Source organism: Lynx canadensis, chromosome C2, assembly GCF_007474595.2.
Source record: "Lynx canadensis isolate LIC74 chromosome C2, mLynCan4.pri.v2, whole genome shotgun sequence".
NCBI classification, from domain to species: Eukaryota; Metazoa; Chordata; class Mammalia; order Carnivora; family Felidae; genus Lynx; species Lynx canadensis.
Window position 1 is genome coordinate 132553338 of NC_044311.2, and position 15293 is coordinate 132568630.

The 15293-nt window shown below is 35.7% G+C and overlaps 1 non-coding gene across 1 annotated transcript; it reads left to right on the forward strand.

The window, feature by feature from the left end:
* The first annotated feature begins 487 nt into the window (after window positions 1-487).
* LOC115524313 lies at window positions 488-591 on the forward strand. The gene has a single exon (XR_003972026.1). It is a non-coding gene; the product is annotated as a U6 spliceosomal RNA (small nuclear RNA).
* Window positions 592-15293: the final 14702 nt, after the last annotated feature.

Here is a 15293-nt window from a genome sequence, read left to right on the forward strand (position 1 = left end):
CCCCCTCTCTCTGCCCCTTCCATGCTCATTCTCTGTCTCTGGCTCTCAATAATAAATAAGTGTTAAAAAATTTTTAATAAAAAAACTTCCATAAAGAACCCACATTTAAAATCACACTCAATGGTGGGAAACTAGGGGCTTACCACTAAGACTGAAAACAAGGAAAGGATATTCCCTCTCATAACTCCTATTCAACATTACACTATAAGTGCTAACACATTAAGACAAAAAAAAATAATAAAATGCATACAGTCTTTGAAGTAAGAAATAAAATTGTCCTTGTCTAGAGATGGCACGATTGTCTATGTAGAAAATCACAAAGAATCAACAAAAAATTCCTGGAATAAATAAGTGATCATCGCAGAAGTGCAGAATAGAAGGTTAAGATACAGAAACAACTGCTTTCCTCTATACTGATGATGAAAAAAATGAAATTTGAACTTTAAAACACAATATTATTTACATTGGCACCAAAAACAACGTAATAGTGCTCACTTCAATGGCACACATACAAAAGTTGGAATAATACAGAGATTAGCATGGCCCCTGTGCAAGGATGACACACAAATTTTCAAAGTATTCCATATAAAAAAGGAAAAAGAAAATAATGTAATATTCAGATATAAATCTAACAAAATATGTACAGCATTTATATGAGAAAAACAGAATATTATTCAAGGATACAAAGAGATGATCTATTAAGCCATAAAGGATGTGAAGGAACCTTAAATGCATATTGTAAGTGAATGAAGTTAGCCTACATGATGCTACATAGTACATGATTCCAATTACATACATTCTGGAAAAGATAAAACTAGAGTGACAGACAAATAATCGATGGTTTCCAGGGCTCAGGGGTGAAAGGAATGAATGGTAAAGCACAGAGGTCAAATTTTTTAAATTTAATTAAAAAAATAGCTGATAAAGGTCAAAGTGACATAGGAGCCAACTAAAAGATCCCCAAAGGTCAAAGCTGGAACAATTGGGGCAATAAAATAAAGTAGTATTGGATTGCAACTCGAAGGTTAAAAGTAAGTATCCATGAGTCCATACTGATATAAACAAATGATTAAATAAATTAACAAATGAGACAGAAGAGACAAATCTCAGAAGAATTCCACATAAATTATTTAGATACTCCATCCTAAAGGCGGAGAAGAACAACTCCCCATCCTTAAGTGCAGGTTGTACATGGTGACTTCCTTCCAAGTATGAAAATAGGAGGGAGAAGGCTGCCTGTGTAGCTCAGTTAGTTAAGCATCTGACTCTTGGTTTTGAATCAGGTCATAATCTCATGGTTCATGGGTTTGAGTCCCACATTGGGCTCTGCACTTAGAGTGTAGAGCTTGCTTGGGATTCTCTCTCTCTCTCTCTCTCTCTCTCTCTCTCTCTCTCTCTCTCTGTCTCTCACCTACCCATGTGCTCTCTCTCTCACACAAAATAAACATTTTTTTTTAAAAAAAGAAAGAAAATAGGGAGAAAGTAACAGTAACGAAACCTGAAAAACATTACTTCTGCCTATTGACCAAGGTCAACATCAATGGTCACAAATCATGTAGATTGTATGTGCCCTTGATAAGATATGATAAAAATGACACACTTTACTTTTATGATCTTCCTTCCTTAAACCCATAACTCCAGTCTAATTCATGAGAAAAACATCCGATTCCAGTAGATGTTCATCCTACATTTGCTGAGTACTCCCCAAAATTTCAAGGTCATCAAAAACAAGGAAAATCTCAGAAATTATCAAAACCTAGAGGAGATTAAGGAGACAGGATCCTAGAACAGAAAGGAGGAATGAGGTGAAGACTAAGGAAGTCTGAATAAATTATCGACTTCAGTTAATAATAATGTACCAATGTTGGTTCATTAATTTTAACAAATAGATTATCTGATGTAAGATATTAACCATAGGGGAAACTGTGTGTGGGGTTGGGTGTGGGAGAAGGATGTATGGGAACCCTCTGTATTATCCATTAAATCTTTCTGTAAATCTAAAACTTTTCTAAAAATAATCTATTAATTAAAAATTAATATTCTGACTAACCCATTGGCACATACTTTAATATAAGTAAGATTAATTTTGGAACGTAACTGATAACCAGACCATGGACCTTGGCAATGCCCACTACAATGTAGTGCTAAGAAGATTCAGTCTGAAGAAACTTGTCATCCTTACTCATTTATTATAAAAATTAAAATGCTGTAATTATCTATGAAACCATTTCTTATCAGAATATAAACAATAGTTACCCTTGAACAACACAAGTTTGAAATGCATTGATCCACCTATGTGGATTTTTTCTTTGATAAATACAATACCATAAATATATTTTCTCTTACAATTTTCTTAATAACATTTTCTTTTCTCTAGCTTACTTTATTGAAAAAAATACAGTATATAATATATGTAACATGCAAAATATGTGTTAATAGACTTTATGTTATCAATAAGGCTTCCAGTCAACAGTAGGCTATTAATAGTTAAGTTTGGGGGGCAAAGTTATATGCAGATTTTAAACTGTGTGGGGCTTGACACCTCTAACCCTCGTGTTGTTCAAGGGTCAACTATACTCAAGTTTCCTCCATAGTCTTGCAACCTAATCTAGCCACTTTCCTAACTCTTTATTCCCATTCACAGCTAATCTTAATCCACAGTTATATTCACTGTTTCTACCTCCTTATTTTCCACTTCTCATTCATAGTAATTTGGTTCTGCCCCAATTACTCCTCCAAAGTCAATAATGGTCTACCTAAACCAGTAGGCATGCACCTATTATTTTACTTCATTTCTTGCAAGTATCTGACACATTATTTATTCCTCCCTTTTTAAAACACTTTCGTCCTTTTCATTCATCACATTTCATTTTCCTGGTTTTCTTCCCGCCTTTCTTGCATCTTCTTGTGTGTGTGTGTGTGTGTGTGTGTGTGTGTGAGAGAGAGAGAGAGAGAGAGAGAGAGAGAGAGAGAGAGAGATTCTTATCCTGTCCTTAAATGTTATTGTCCTTAAAGTTCAGTTAAGCAAATTCTTTTCATTGTATGTTACTCTCACTGTGTGATTACCTTAACTTCTATAGGCTTTAGTAGCTACTATCTGTTGTCTAGGGCTCTCTCCTGAGCTTGGAGATACTATCCTACTTAACTGGTATTTCCACTTTGCAGCGCCACTCACATATACAAGTCAAAAAGTCCCAGAATTATCTACCATGTCCTCTTCCCCTAACTCCTTATACTCTATATTCTCTCAGTACATGGTATCACCATTCTCTACTCAAGACAACAGTCATTAGAATCAATTTAACCCTCACCTCCAATATTAAGGCATTCCTTAACTCTCAGCATACCTCCTAAAAAAACTTTACAAATTCATCATCTTCTATCCATCCACAGAACTACCATCCTACTTCAAACCATCATTATCTCTTACCTAGATTTCTAAAATAGCCCCTTCCAGGTCCCCACATCTCCATGCCTTCTCCCTCCAGTTGTTCTCTATTCTATCTCATCATTACTAATTCAAGACACTTTAATGATTCCCTTTTGTTATTAGTTTGAGATCCAAATGATTTAATTTTGTCTATAGGGTCTTTCCTAATTAGGGTCCCACTTAATATTCCAGTCTACTTTCCTGCTTCTTTCCCTACTTCCCTAGTTCCACCTCACACCATGCAAACTGCGTTCAGTTCCTCAAATGTCTATGCAGCTTTCACTGAATGCAACATTACCCTAGCCCACTCTCACTGTCACCTACTCTAACCTCAGAGTTCACTTTAAATAGTCCTTTCAAGAAGCTTTCTCTGAATCCTCAGAGATAGTTGCCTCTCCTACATATTGCCAAAGAATCTTTTTCTTCTGCTCTCAAAACCCTTGACACACACACACACACACACACACACACACACACAGATAATTTTAAATATCCTCAATATTTATCCATATTGCTAATTAAACTCCAAGCTCTCCAAAGGTAATAAGAATATCAATATTATTTATTAACTCTTCCCCAAAATATCTAAGACAATGACTGATGGTCAGACAATATTTGATACATTGACTGAGTGATGAAAATATAAATGGATGGTTGCAATAACTCAAAAAAAAAAACCTGAAAAGTAGATAATCTATTTAAACTTAGAATTTAAAAAAAAGAAAAGAAAAAGAAAAACACTTCTCTGGAATGAGTTACAGCTTGCCTGGAGCTTTTGATTCTAATACATTTTCTTAGAAATAGACTTGGTTTCTATGTGTATGAAAAATTCATAAAGAATACCCACTGTATCCCAGGTTTAAAGTAAGGATTTCCAAGAGAGTATTATTGCATTAGGTTGCAATAGTCACGTTAATCACCTAATACCATGTTTGAACTACACATGAATGGACAGGACCAAAATTCCAAGACATCAAAGGACTCAAGTTTGATAATAATAGTTTGGAAGCAGTCAGAGAAGAGTTAAGGAAGGAACTGTCAGCAACTGAAGGATAACAGTGGGTATTAACAAGTACATATCACAGGGCCATGACTGCAAATTCAATATCGGATGTATAAATAGCAATACAAGCCAGAATGAACCCCTGGCTCAAGCAGCCTTTAGACTTGACAACTGGGCAGTTTAGGAAGATTTCAAAGCTTCACAGAAGAGACACAGAATAGATGACAACATTTTGAGTATTAGTAGCAGCAAAGTATATAGAATAATAAGGATGAGATAAAGATATTCTGCCATGTCTATGTACAAGAGAGGATAGAAAAACAAAAATAGGTAGTGAAAAATTTATAGAGTCAAAGATACATATAATATTTTCTCCAAATTAGCTATTTTCATTTAAAAGCAACAATGACCAAATAGTTTCAAAATGTTTTAATTTTTCTTTTAATTATACTTAAATTAAAATCCTACAGGGGCGCCTGGGTGGCTCAGTTGGTTAAGCATCTGGCTTTGGCTCAGGTTATGATCTTGCGGTTTGTGGGTTCACGCCCTGCAATGGGCTCTGTGCTGACAGCTCAGAGCCTGAAGATTGCTTCAATTTCTGTGACTCCTCTCTCTGTCCCTCCCCCACTCACGTTCTGTCTCTGTCTCTCAAAAAATAAACATTAAAAATAATTTTTTTAATCCTACATAAAAAATTAATAAATATTTTTCTTTTAAAATCTCTAATTGCCATGTCTTATGTTACAAAGAAACAGGCATCAAATGACATTAATGATAAAGTCAATGTTAACAGAATTAAAGTAACAGAGTTTCTCTTGACTTCTCTAAAGTTTGTATTACTTATTATTGACTTTTTGTAAATGAAGATACTCTCAAAGAAGGAATGGTTGTTTTTATATCATCAATTCTGAAAATTCTACTATTACATCTTCCTTCACTGATGTCATCTCCACTCAGGTTATTCACAAAGTAGTTGGGTTAGGAAACAACAACACTTAGATTTTGTCTCAAATGTTTTAGAGAAACTAGCTCTAAGGATCCAAATCACCAGGCTGTTGCAAATCCCCTACTCTTCTATTTTGACCTACCACATGTTCAACATCATCAAAAACCTTCTGAGCCCAGAAGTATGATCCAGGTTTCCTTTTTTATCTCCCATGTGTTGCATACTAATAAGAAAGGAAATTCTCATAATAAGTGCTCAAAGAATACTTGTTTGGTAAATGAGTGAACAAGGAGTAAGAGAAATAAGTCCCTAATCTTTTGCTCACCTTGTGCCAGGTATTATGCCTAGATGAAAAGAGTGGATTAGAATGTACTTGACCATCTATCTTTATACATAGTATCAAGCTATTGAACCTCTAATTTATGAAAGGTGTGAGATAACTTGGCATATCGCTTTTTTTTAATTCTTTTGTTAATTTACTTCTAGGAGTTCCACATTTTCTCATTATCTTTCTTTTCCTGCAACCATTTGTGCATATAATTGCTTTTAAACCATGAAGTTGCTGTAACAAATAGTGCTGTCTTTAATAAAGAAGACAGTAGTTGACAGATTAATGACATTAAATTATTTAATAACCCCCTATCTTTAAATAAATTATAAGAGGCACAGTTCATTTGTTTATTTTTGGTCCTCAGACTTTGTATAGGCAGTTAATACATAGGAAGGAATTACAGCAAACTCATTTCTGCCTCAGGAACTAGAGGTGAGCTCTTCTCCTACCGATGAATATCTATTTGAATTTTTATATGGAGTCAAGTGCCAATTACAATAAAACAATCTAAGCGTCTTTAAAATCTAAAGGCCCATTCACTGGATAAGTTGGACTCCAAAATTTATGGAAATGGTGATTTCATAGAAGCTTGCACTAACTTGTCCCCTTGCCTAATGTGCCCATTGAACTAAACTACACAAATGCAAGATTTTATGGGAAAAATTATATTAGCTAGCCATAGGTGGAAACATCTACGTTTTCAGCTGGTTCCTCTTCAATAAAGAACAGTCATGAAATAAAACCTATAATTATGTTTATTCCTCCAAAGACTAACCGTTCTTAACTTTAGAAAACAGGCCTACCTGTTCATTTAAATTTATAAAAAAAATGAGAATTCACTCCTTTAATTCTCAAATTCAATTAAATTTAAATCTTTGAACTTTTTTTGAGTCTTGGGCTTTTTTTCTGTAGTTTATTTAACTTAATATTTTCTGGAGGTGGGGTTTTTCTGTTTACTTGTTTGATTTTGTTACTCAATACAAATACACTCCATCTAATTTCCTTTCCATATTTCCATTGGCTTTGTAAAATAACCTGAAGTGTGTGCATAGACTTGAATGGAACACATTATAGAAATATATAAGTTTTGGGGCGCCTGGGTGGCGCAGTCGGTTAAGCGTCCGACTTCAGCCAGGTCACGATCTCGCGGTCTGTGAGTTCGAGCCCCGCGTCAGGCTCTGGGCTGATGGCTCGGAGCCTGGAGCCTGTTTCCGATTCTGTGTCTCCCTCTCTCTCTGCCCCTCACCCGTTCATGCTCTGTCTCTCTCTGTCCCAAAAATAAATAAAAAACGTTGAAAAAAAATTTAAAAAATAAAATAAAAAAAAGAAATATATAAGTTTTTAGTGAGAAATTTTCACTTGCTTTTTATTAAGTATGTATTTTTTAAAATTTGTAGATAAGTTTTATAAATTACTTATTCTTGGTTTATGGATATAATACCTAGTTTCCTAAAATATATTTAGCTATCCAGTTATGCTCTGTTTATATCAGTTGTGACATTCACTGTCATTTTAAAACATAATTTTTTCAAATTTCAGCACATAAAGATGTGCCCCACTAAGTATATCTATTCAAATTTGGATACTATGACAATAAGTACTATGATTGCTACAACCATAGGAAAAACGTCGAGTCCCACACTTGTTTTCCTTACGTTTCTACATGGTGGTAGCTAAGTGTTCCTCGTTCAACTATGAGTGTTCAACACTGCAGACTTGAATAAAAATTTAAAAGTATTATTTTTAAAAATGTATTTTTCTAATTTGGAGGGAGAAAAAATAAAAAGAAGAAAGAAAAATATGTATTTTCTGAGCATGCTTTAAAGAAACGAATCCCGGGGCGCCTGGGTGGCGCAGTCGGTTAAGCGTCCGACTTCAACCAGGTCACGATCTCGCGGTCCGGGAGTTCGAGCCCCGCGTCAGGCTCTGGGCTGATGGCTCAGAGCCTGGAGCCTGTTTCCGATTCTGTGTCTCCCTCTCTCTCTCTGCCCCTCCCCCATTCATGCTCTGTCTCTCCAAAAATAAATAAACATTGAAAAAAAAAATTTAAAAAAAAAAAAATAAAAAAAAAATAAAGAAACGAATCCCTTGGATAAACTTTATTACTGACTCACAACATTTATTTTTTAATACACTTTGTGTGGATTGCATTCCACATTTTACACAATCAGCTCAGGCCTGAAGTCAAAGTTCCCATGGCTGTTTATGTCTGAGTGGGCACTGAGTGGTCATTGATTTTCTTTCTCTATATATAGTACCCCCCTACACCCCCGTCTAATCTCCTCTTCTTACAGGACACAAATTGTACTGGATTAGGGCCCACCCTCATGGCTTCAGTTTAATTTAATTACCTTTGTAAAGGTCCTATCTCCAAATAGCGTCATAATGTGAAGTACTGGGGGGACTTCAATGCGAATTTTTGGAGAACACAATCAAACCCATAACTACCACAAAATTCTAATCACCCAAAACTCAAAGTCCTTCTGACTCCTTTCTTTCTTTTCCTCTTTCCATTCAAGTACATTTTCTGTAAATGCTACTGTGACACTTTTCCCTACTCTCTATATCAACTCTAATGGAGATTTCTTATCTATACTATCACTATATCATGCTAACAAACTCACCAATACTGTCTACACATTTGCCGCGGTAACTGGCTTTCTAAAACTAAGCAGTAATAATGCTACATCAACTCAAAAACCTATGGTGACTCCTAAGTTACTGCCTAACAATTGCCTATAACTTAGACTGCTTTTTAAAGGTGTCCTCTGACTGCCTTTGAAGGCCTGTCTTGATCTCCTTCCAAAGAGGTCTCCACTATTATGCCCCATGATTTCTCTGTGGAATCTTCAATTTCTAGAACAGTGTATTTTATATTGTGAGGGAAAAAAAAAACACTCTTAGTGAATTATAAAGCTAATTTTAACAATAATTTTAGAAACCAAAGAATAGGATGGAATGGAATGTATCAGAATATATCAGAATAATATTTTAGAAAGTATCTAAACGTTCATACATGTTATGAAGTTCAGACTTTTTTTCTTCCCCACCAAGTTATTCCTTAAGATTCTCCTGAGTTCTTTATTTTATGCCTCTCTTTGAATATTTTCAAGATACTATTACTTAATACATAAATTATAAATTATACTTATTTCCCCAAGCAGTAATTGAATTCCATGCACATAAGTCCCTGTTTTCTGAAAGTTTTCCTCTGCCTCCTGACTGACACGTAGGTTCAGAACCTACAAGTGTGCCACATGGCCCTTGTGCACAGCAGCATGACAGCAGTAAAAGCATTAAAGCACACCATATTTCTCAGCATTTATTAGATTTCAAAACCTCCTAAACAGCCACCACTGAGCAATTTTTAATTTAACACTGAATGGACTTCAGCTATTAGTCATGTAAAGTGTTGCTATAGGTGCTTAAAAAGATTTGTGTCGGTTAATCATCAACAGAGCCAGAGCACTACAAACCAACACAAAATGAAGACCTAAGAGTGAAAGCAAAAGTGAAATCTGACTGTTACAGCAACAGAGTTAGGGGGATGGGAGGCCCTTCTTTGGTAGGATAATGTAAGGACATAATAAAATATCAGGTTCCAGAGAGAGGAGCATCATGAAAATCAGCAAGTTATTCCTGATATGTTTTATTTTTTAAAGGAAATACAAAGATAAAGCACCTCCATATAATTAAAAACAATTATAAATACTTGTATCTATTCACTGATGTTGCAAAGAAGCCTTTATTCTGAGTTTGGTCATCTCTCTCCTGGGAGTCCTTGCTCTATATTTGTGCTTGAAAGAAAACATACAGACCACAAAGAAATGAAGAGGGTATACCTCAAATTACAGAAAAATATATATTTTAAATTGTGTTCCTCACTGTCAACATAATTACAAGACTAATGCCTTGTTTGTTATTTCTATTTACTTTAAACATGTCTCTAAGATCTTGTTTCCATTTCCACTGTGGATCAGTGGTTCTCAAATGCATAAGAATCACCTACAGAGTTTGTCATGCAGGCAATCCAAGACTTTGCCCTAGCCTTGGACTAAGGGAGTTCTATGTTTTAGAGTGCCATCCTTGAAATTTCCCAAGTCTCCCTCCTGTGCATGGGATTGTAGTGCTTTTTAAGAGGGCACCTGAGCCTGAAATCCTCTTGGGAGTACTTTCCAAGCTTCTAAACAGTGGGGTAGAGCAGATGTCATAACGAGTTCTAGGGTTTGTTGCCTATAGACTTGGCACTAGGCCCCATCCAGGCGATAGTTCCAGAAGTGCAGCATGGAAAGTGGATCACCAGAGTGGTAAGGTTGTGTTATTTTTGTTGTTGTTATTGTTGTTTGCATAATTGTATGAAATTGGACAGACATAATAATGCTGGCACACGGAGTTTGAGTGACCATCACTCACTGGAAGATAAGTTGATCCATGATTACACAATTAAATTCCAAATGGCACATATAACATGAGCAGAAAACAACTAACCATTTACAGTTTGCTGAATTCTCTGGGAAAGATTTGCATTTGTGGTCATCATCAACAAAGCACAGTAAAATTTTCAACAGAGGCAGCAGAGGCTAGCATTTATGAGCAGCGTGACGCATGATGCAGCACCATAAGTGGTATTACTCCACAGTAAATAAGGGGCATGAGGACATTGATTCAATACAAACATATTCCAAAGAGCCATGATACTTTTGAGTAATAACAGCATTGCTATTCTTTTCTCATGGTGGGAGAAATAAAATTAACCAAGAATGATGCATATGACCACCAGGAACATAAAGAGATGGTTCCTAGATCTGAATTTAAAAAGATGATGCGTGGACCCTATAATGAATCTTCTCATGTACCAATTAAACAATAAACAAATACTTAAGTACTTCTTCCCAACTCTATTATTTTAAACCATCATTCATAATCACTGTTCTTTACATGGAACCATGAATTTTGTAATACATGTGTAATAAAATCAATTATACAGATACCTACAGAAATATTTACCTGAGGAACCCAAACCCCAGAAGCAACCTTGATTCCCAATTCCCTCCTGGTTCATCTCTCTTTCTCTCTGCCTTCCGTTGCCCACCTCCCAACTCTACTCCAACTTGCATCTCCTAACCAGCACTGAGGCCAAAGCAGAAGACTCCATCTATTTTCCTATCTGGTGATTTTACAAAACCTTGATAAGCATTTGTGGTGCATAATACATGAGACTCAGAAAATTATGTCCTGATTTTTAAAAAACAATCATTTAAGTTTGGAAGCTTACCATAAGGCAGAATAACAGAAAGCTCTCCCTGATGAAGAGTTTATGTCTCTTCTTTCAGATAAAGCTAGCTGATTAACAAGCTTGTTATCCTATATCCAAAGGTTGGAGTCAGCTGGTTGGAATGGTGTTAGCTGAGAAACGAATTTTGACATCATTTCAAGCCATTCTTTTGTTCAAAACAGTACTGAGGTTGCTTAGAGTCATACATGTGTGTCAAAAAAGCGGTGGGGGGCAGTGCCTGGGAAGCTTGGTCAGTTAAGCATCCAACTCTTGATTTCGGCTCAGGTCATGATCTCATGGTCGTGGGACTGAAATCTGCATAGGGCTCTGAGCTAGATGGGGAGCCTGCTTAAGATACTCTCTCTCCCTGTCCCTCTGTGCTCCCCACTCACACTCTCTCTCCCTCAAAAAAAAAAAAGAGTATATATGCTCATGAAGGCTTCTGATTGTAAGAAGCTGAAGGCTTCTAAACATCAAATTGGGAGCAGTTTGAAGCCATCATAATTAAGCTTTGAAAGTAAACTTTGTGGAGAAGAAATTGATCTTAAATTAAAACACTGAGATAAAACATAGAAAAAGACATTAATCCATGCCCATATACTGCATTTCTTGAAATCTTGCTTATGATGGTATTTTCTTCCAAGATATAGATCTGTATAGAGATATTTTGAGGTTAACAAGTACTCCATTATAATTTTAACAAATGATTTTTCTATGTATTTTGTCAAAAATATATCATTGTTGGATAGTTTTTGCTTAGCTTTATCACAATAGACAAATGGTACTTAGCAAAGACCCAAATAACCAGAAAGTCAAGGCCAGTGGTCCCAAAGAAAGCCCCTTTATGTTTCTCCTTAAAAGAAAAAGACAGCTAAAAAAAAAAAAAAAAAAGGTAGATTTCATGAAATGGGAAATGGAAAACATATTGTATGCATTTAAAATGGATGATCTGAATATAAAGAAAATCCCTTTCTCCCTCAGTTCGCTCTTCCTCCACAACGAGGGCATGAAACTTTAGAATGAGTCAAGAGGGCTGTAAGACGTGAGAAAGTTTCAACTATTCCAAATCATTATCCATATGTGGATTTTAAAAATCATTACTCCTATGAGATTGTTTTTAATTTCTAAGGCTCCATAGGGCATTCTTTGGTCTTATATCCTACATTCCTCCTTTGTTTGGATGTTATAAAGCAGTACTGAAACTCTATAGTTCATTCTGATGAATACCTTTATTTACTTGGGAATATGATCTTCATCTCAGAAGGACTAGATGTAACATTTGATACAAAGGTCACCACTGCTATATTGCTTACAAATTACAATTTTTAACAGCCCTTCTGCCTTACTCTTTACCCCCATCACCTATATACACCTAGCATGAAAAGAAGACCTGTTCTTCTGGCAGGTTGAATATAAAACACTAAAGTTTTTGTTTAAATGAAAATTATTTTCAGTGAGGCCTCTTGTTAGTTCAATTAATGTGTACGGAAACTTGATGGAAGCTATAGCCTATTTTGCTATTATGTTGCTTATCTGTGAATACGGTATTTTTTAAATAGAGTTTTAATTTATCATATCCTATGCTAAAATATTTTAGACTAAAATTTTCCGTCCATCAAAAACTATGGCCAATTTTCAAATATTTACTAAGAATCTAATGTACATCAACAAGACAGGACAGCAATACAGAAAAAGACCATGACACCTTCTCTGCCATATCTGGTTGAGCTCAGTGAGAGGTTATGCTCTCTCACACACAAAAATAATGATAACCGGTAAATCATTATGAAGGAATTATCTAGACTTGCCCCTAGTTTTGTAAATTCAAAGGCCTGTAGAAACTGGGTTGACTGTGAGGCAATAAGTAGACTCGAGAACACACGCTCCACCTTACTGAGTATCCACTACTCTAGACATTTGTAGAAATGTGACCCTTGATTTGCCAATTTTGGCTTTTTAAAAATGTAACATCAGGGGCGCCTAGGTGGCTCAGTCGGTTGAGCATCGTCCAACTTCGGCTCAGGTCATGATCTCACAGCTTGTGGCTTCAAGCCCCGCATTGGGCTCTGTGCTGACTGGCTCAGAGCTTGGAGCTGCTTTGGATACTGGGTCTTCCCTTCTCTCTGCCCCTCCCCTGCTTACACTCTGTCTCTCTCAAAAATAAATAATAAAACCCTAAAAATAAATTAAAAAATAAAAATGTAACATCAAATTTTTTAATGTAAAATCTATCAATTTATAAATGTTGGCCATAATTCAATTCGGACAAAAAGAACCAAAAAACAAAAAAACAGCTCTATGACCTAAACCAAAAAACATCTGCAGGCCAGATGTGCTAACAGCCATCAGTTGGCAAGTCCTAGTCTAGACTAGTGACTTCGAACCTTGTTTATCACCAGCATCATTCAATCATTTATGATTTCTACACTGAACATGCATCCTTCTATACGTCTGCCTCCTCCTTCTATTTATTTACTGGGGTGTGGTGGGCTCCTCATTACTTCATTCCCCAGAAAACACTCCTGAATCTATGAAAATACACTTCTCTAAGCATATGATCATGATGCAAAGTTACAAAGAAATAAGCTCTGATATAAAAACATAATTACAGTAGGATATGATTTTGTGAGGATGAGAAAAGACATATAAATGGACACAGAGATAGCTGATTGAAAGGAAATATACTCAAATATCTCCAGTGTATTCTTCTGAATAGTGAGAGGATAGGTAAAATTTTAAAAATACAGTTCTGTCTTCGGGCAGTAATTACATATTTTTGTATATACCCACTAAAAGAGTGTTCAGAGTATACTCCGCCTAGAGGTGTAAGAGTGGGAATATGTGGGAAGGAAGGAAGTAGTGGGAACCATATTTTTTCTGAAAGCGAGTACAAGATTGGTTGCGTACTATTTAAATCTCCTTAGAGTCTTTTCAAGTACTACTTAAATCTCTTAGAGTTATAAATGCTCTGAGAATAAAAACTAATTGTCACTAACAAATGCACAATTCAGTTGTATTTTTCTTTTAAGAGGTAGGTACACATTGGTCAGCAGGCCTGTCCCATCCTGGCACCAGGGAAGGAAGAGACAGTTCTGAGACACTGTATAGCACATCCCACAGGGCACATGGCTCCGTATTTCATGCTGGTATCATCTGAGTTCTTAAGGCCCCTCATTTCACCATGTTCACTTCAAGAACGATTTTTCTTTTACATACACGATTCCCTTTAACAAACTGGAGAAACACTTGATTTGGCTGAGAATGCTCAAGAGAGCCTCTTCCACTGAGTGGGCAGACTCATCCTGTGGAAACATGCATTCCCCCAGTCATCAGATGTGACTTCACTCCTCTGAACCTCATCACTTTCTTCCTGAAACAAATACCTGTATCTTTGTAAAACAATGTGTCATTTAAAAACTTTTTTAATAAAATAAGGTACACAGAAACTAATGCAAATAATTATATTACATTTTCAAGTTTGCTGTGGTATTTTTAATTTGTTTCTTTTTAAAATTTACCCCTTATTTTTCTTTCATGATAACCTCTCCTATCATTCTTTCCCACAAGCTCTTCTTTTCTATCTTTTTTCTCTCTTTTTTGCCATTTCTTTCTCTCATTTTTCCCTTAATGGAAAGGTAGATGAACATTATCTATTTAAATAAACCTCATATTCATATAAAATGGAAGGGCAAACTAATATATATATATATGTATATATATATATACATATATATATATGTTCATGTACACAATCACACACTTCTTAACATTTAACGTATCATGAGTGGATTTGACGACATGACAAATCACCTAAGAATGACTTAAACAAATAAAATGTATTTTTCTTACATAATAAGAAATCCAAAGATAGGCATTTTCTAGGATTAGTTTAGCTATTCTGAGATACCATCAGGGACCCAGGCTTTTTCCATTCTCCTCATCATGTACCATTTTAATGGTTTTGACTTTATCTTCTTGCTTGTCACCTCTTGGTTACAAGATCCAGCCAATGGCTGGAACCCCAGAAATCACATCAACACTATAAAAGAAAAGAAAATATGGACAGCAGTACAAGCTTGCTTTGCCCTTTCACCAAGAAACATAAAAGCTTTCCCAGAAACCCTTGTAGACCTTCACTTGGATCTCATTGGCTACATTTTAACCTTCTAAGTCATTAGAACTATGTTATGTGGCCAAATCTAGCTGCAAAGGAAATTGGGAAAGAGAGTATATGCCTAGAGTTATTGCTGCATCAAATAAAACTCTTGTTTTGTTAACAGTAAGAAGAGAAAAACAGATACCAAGTGA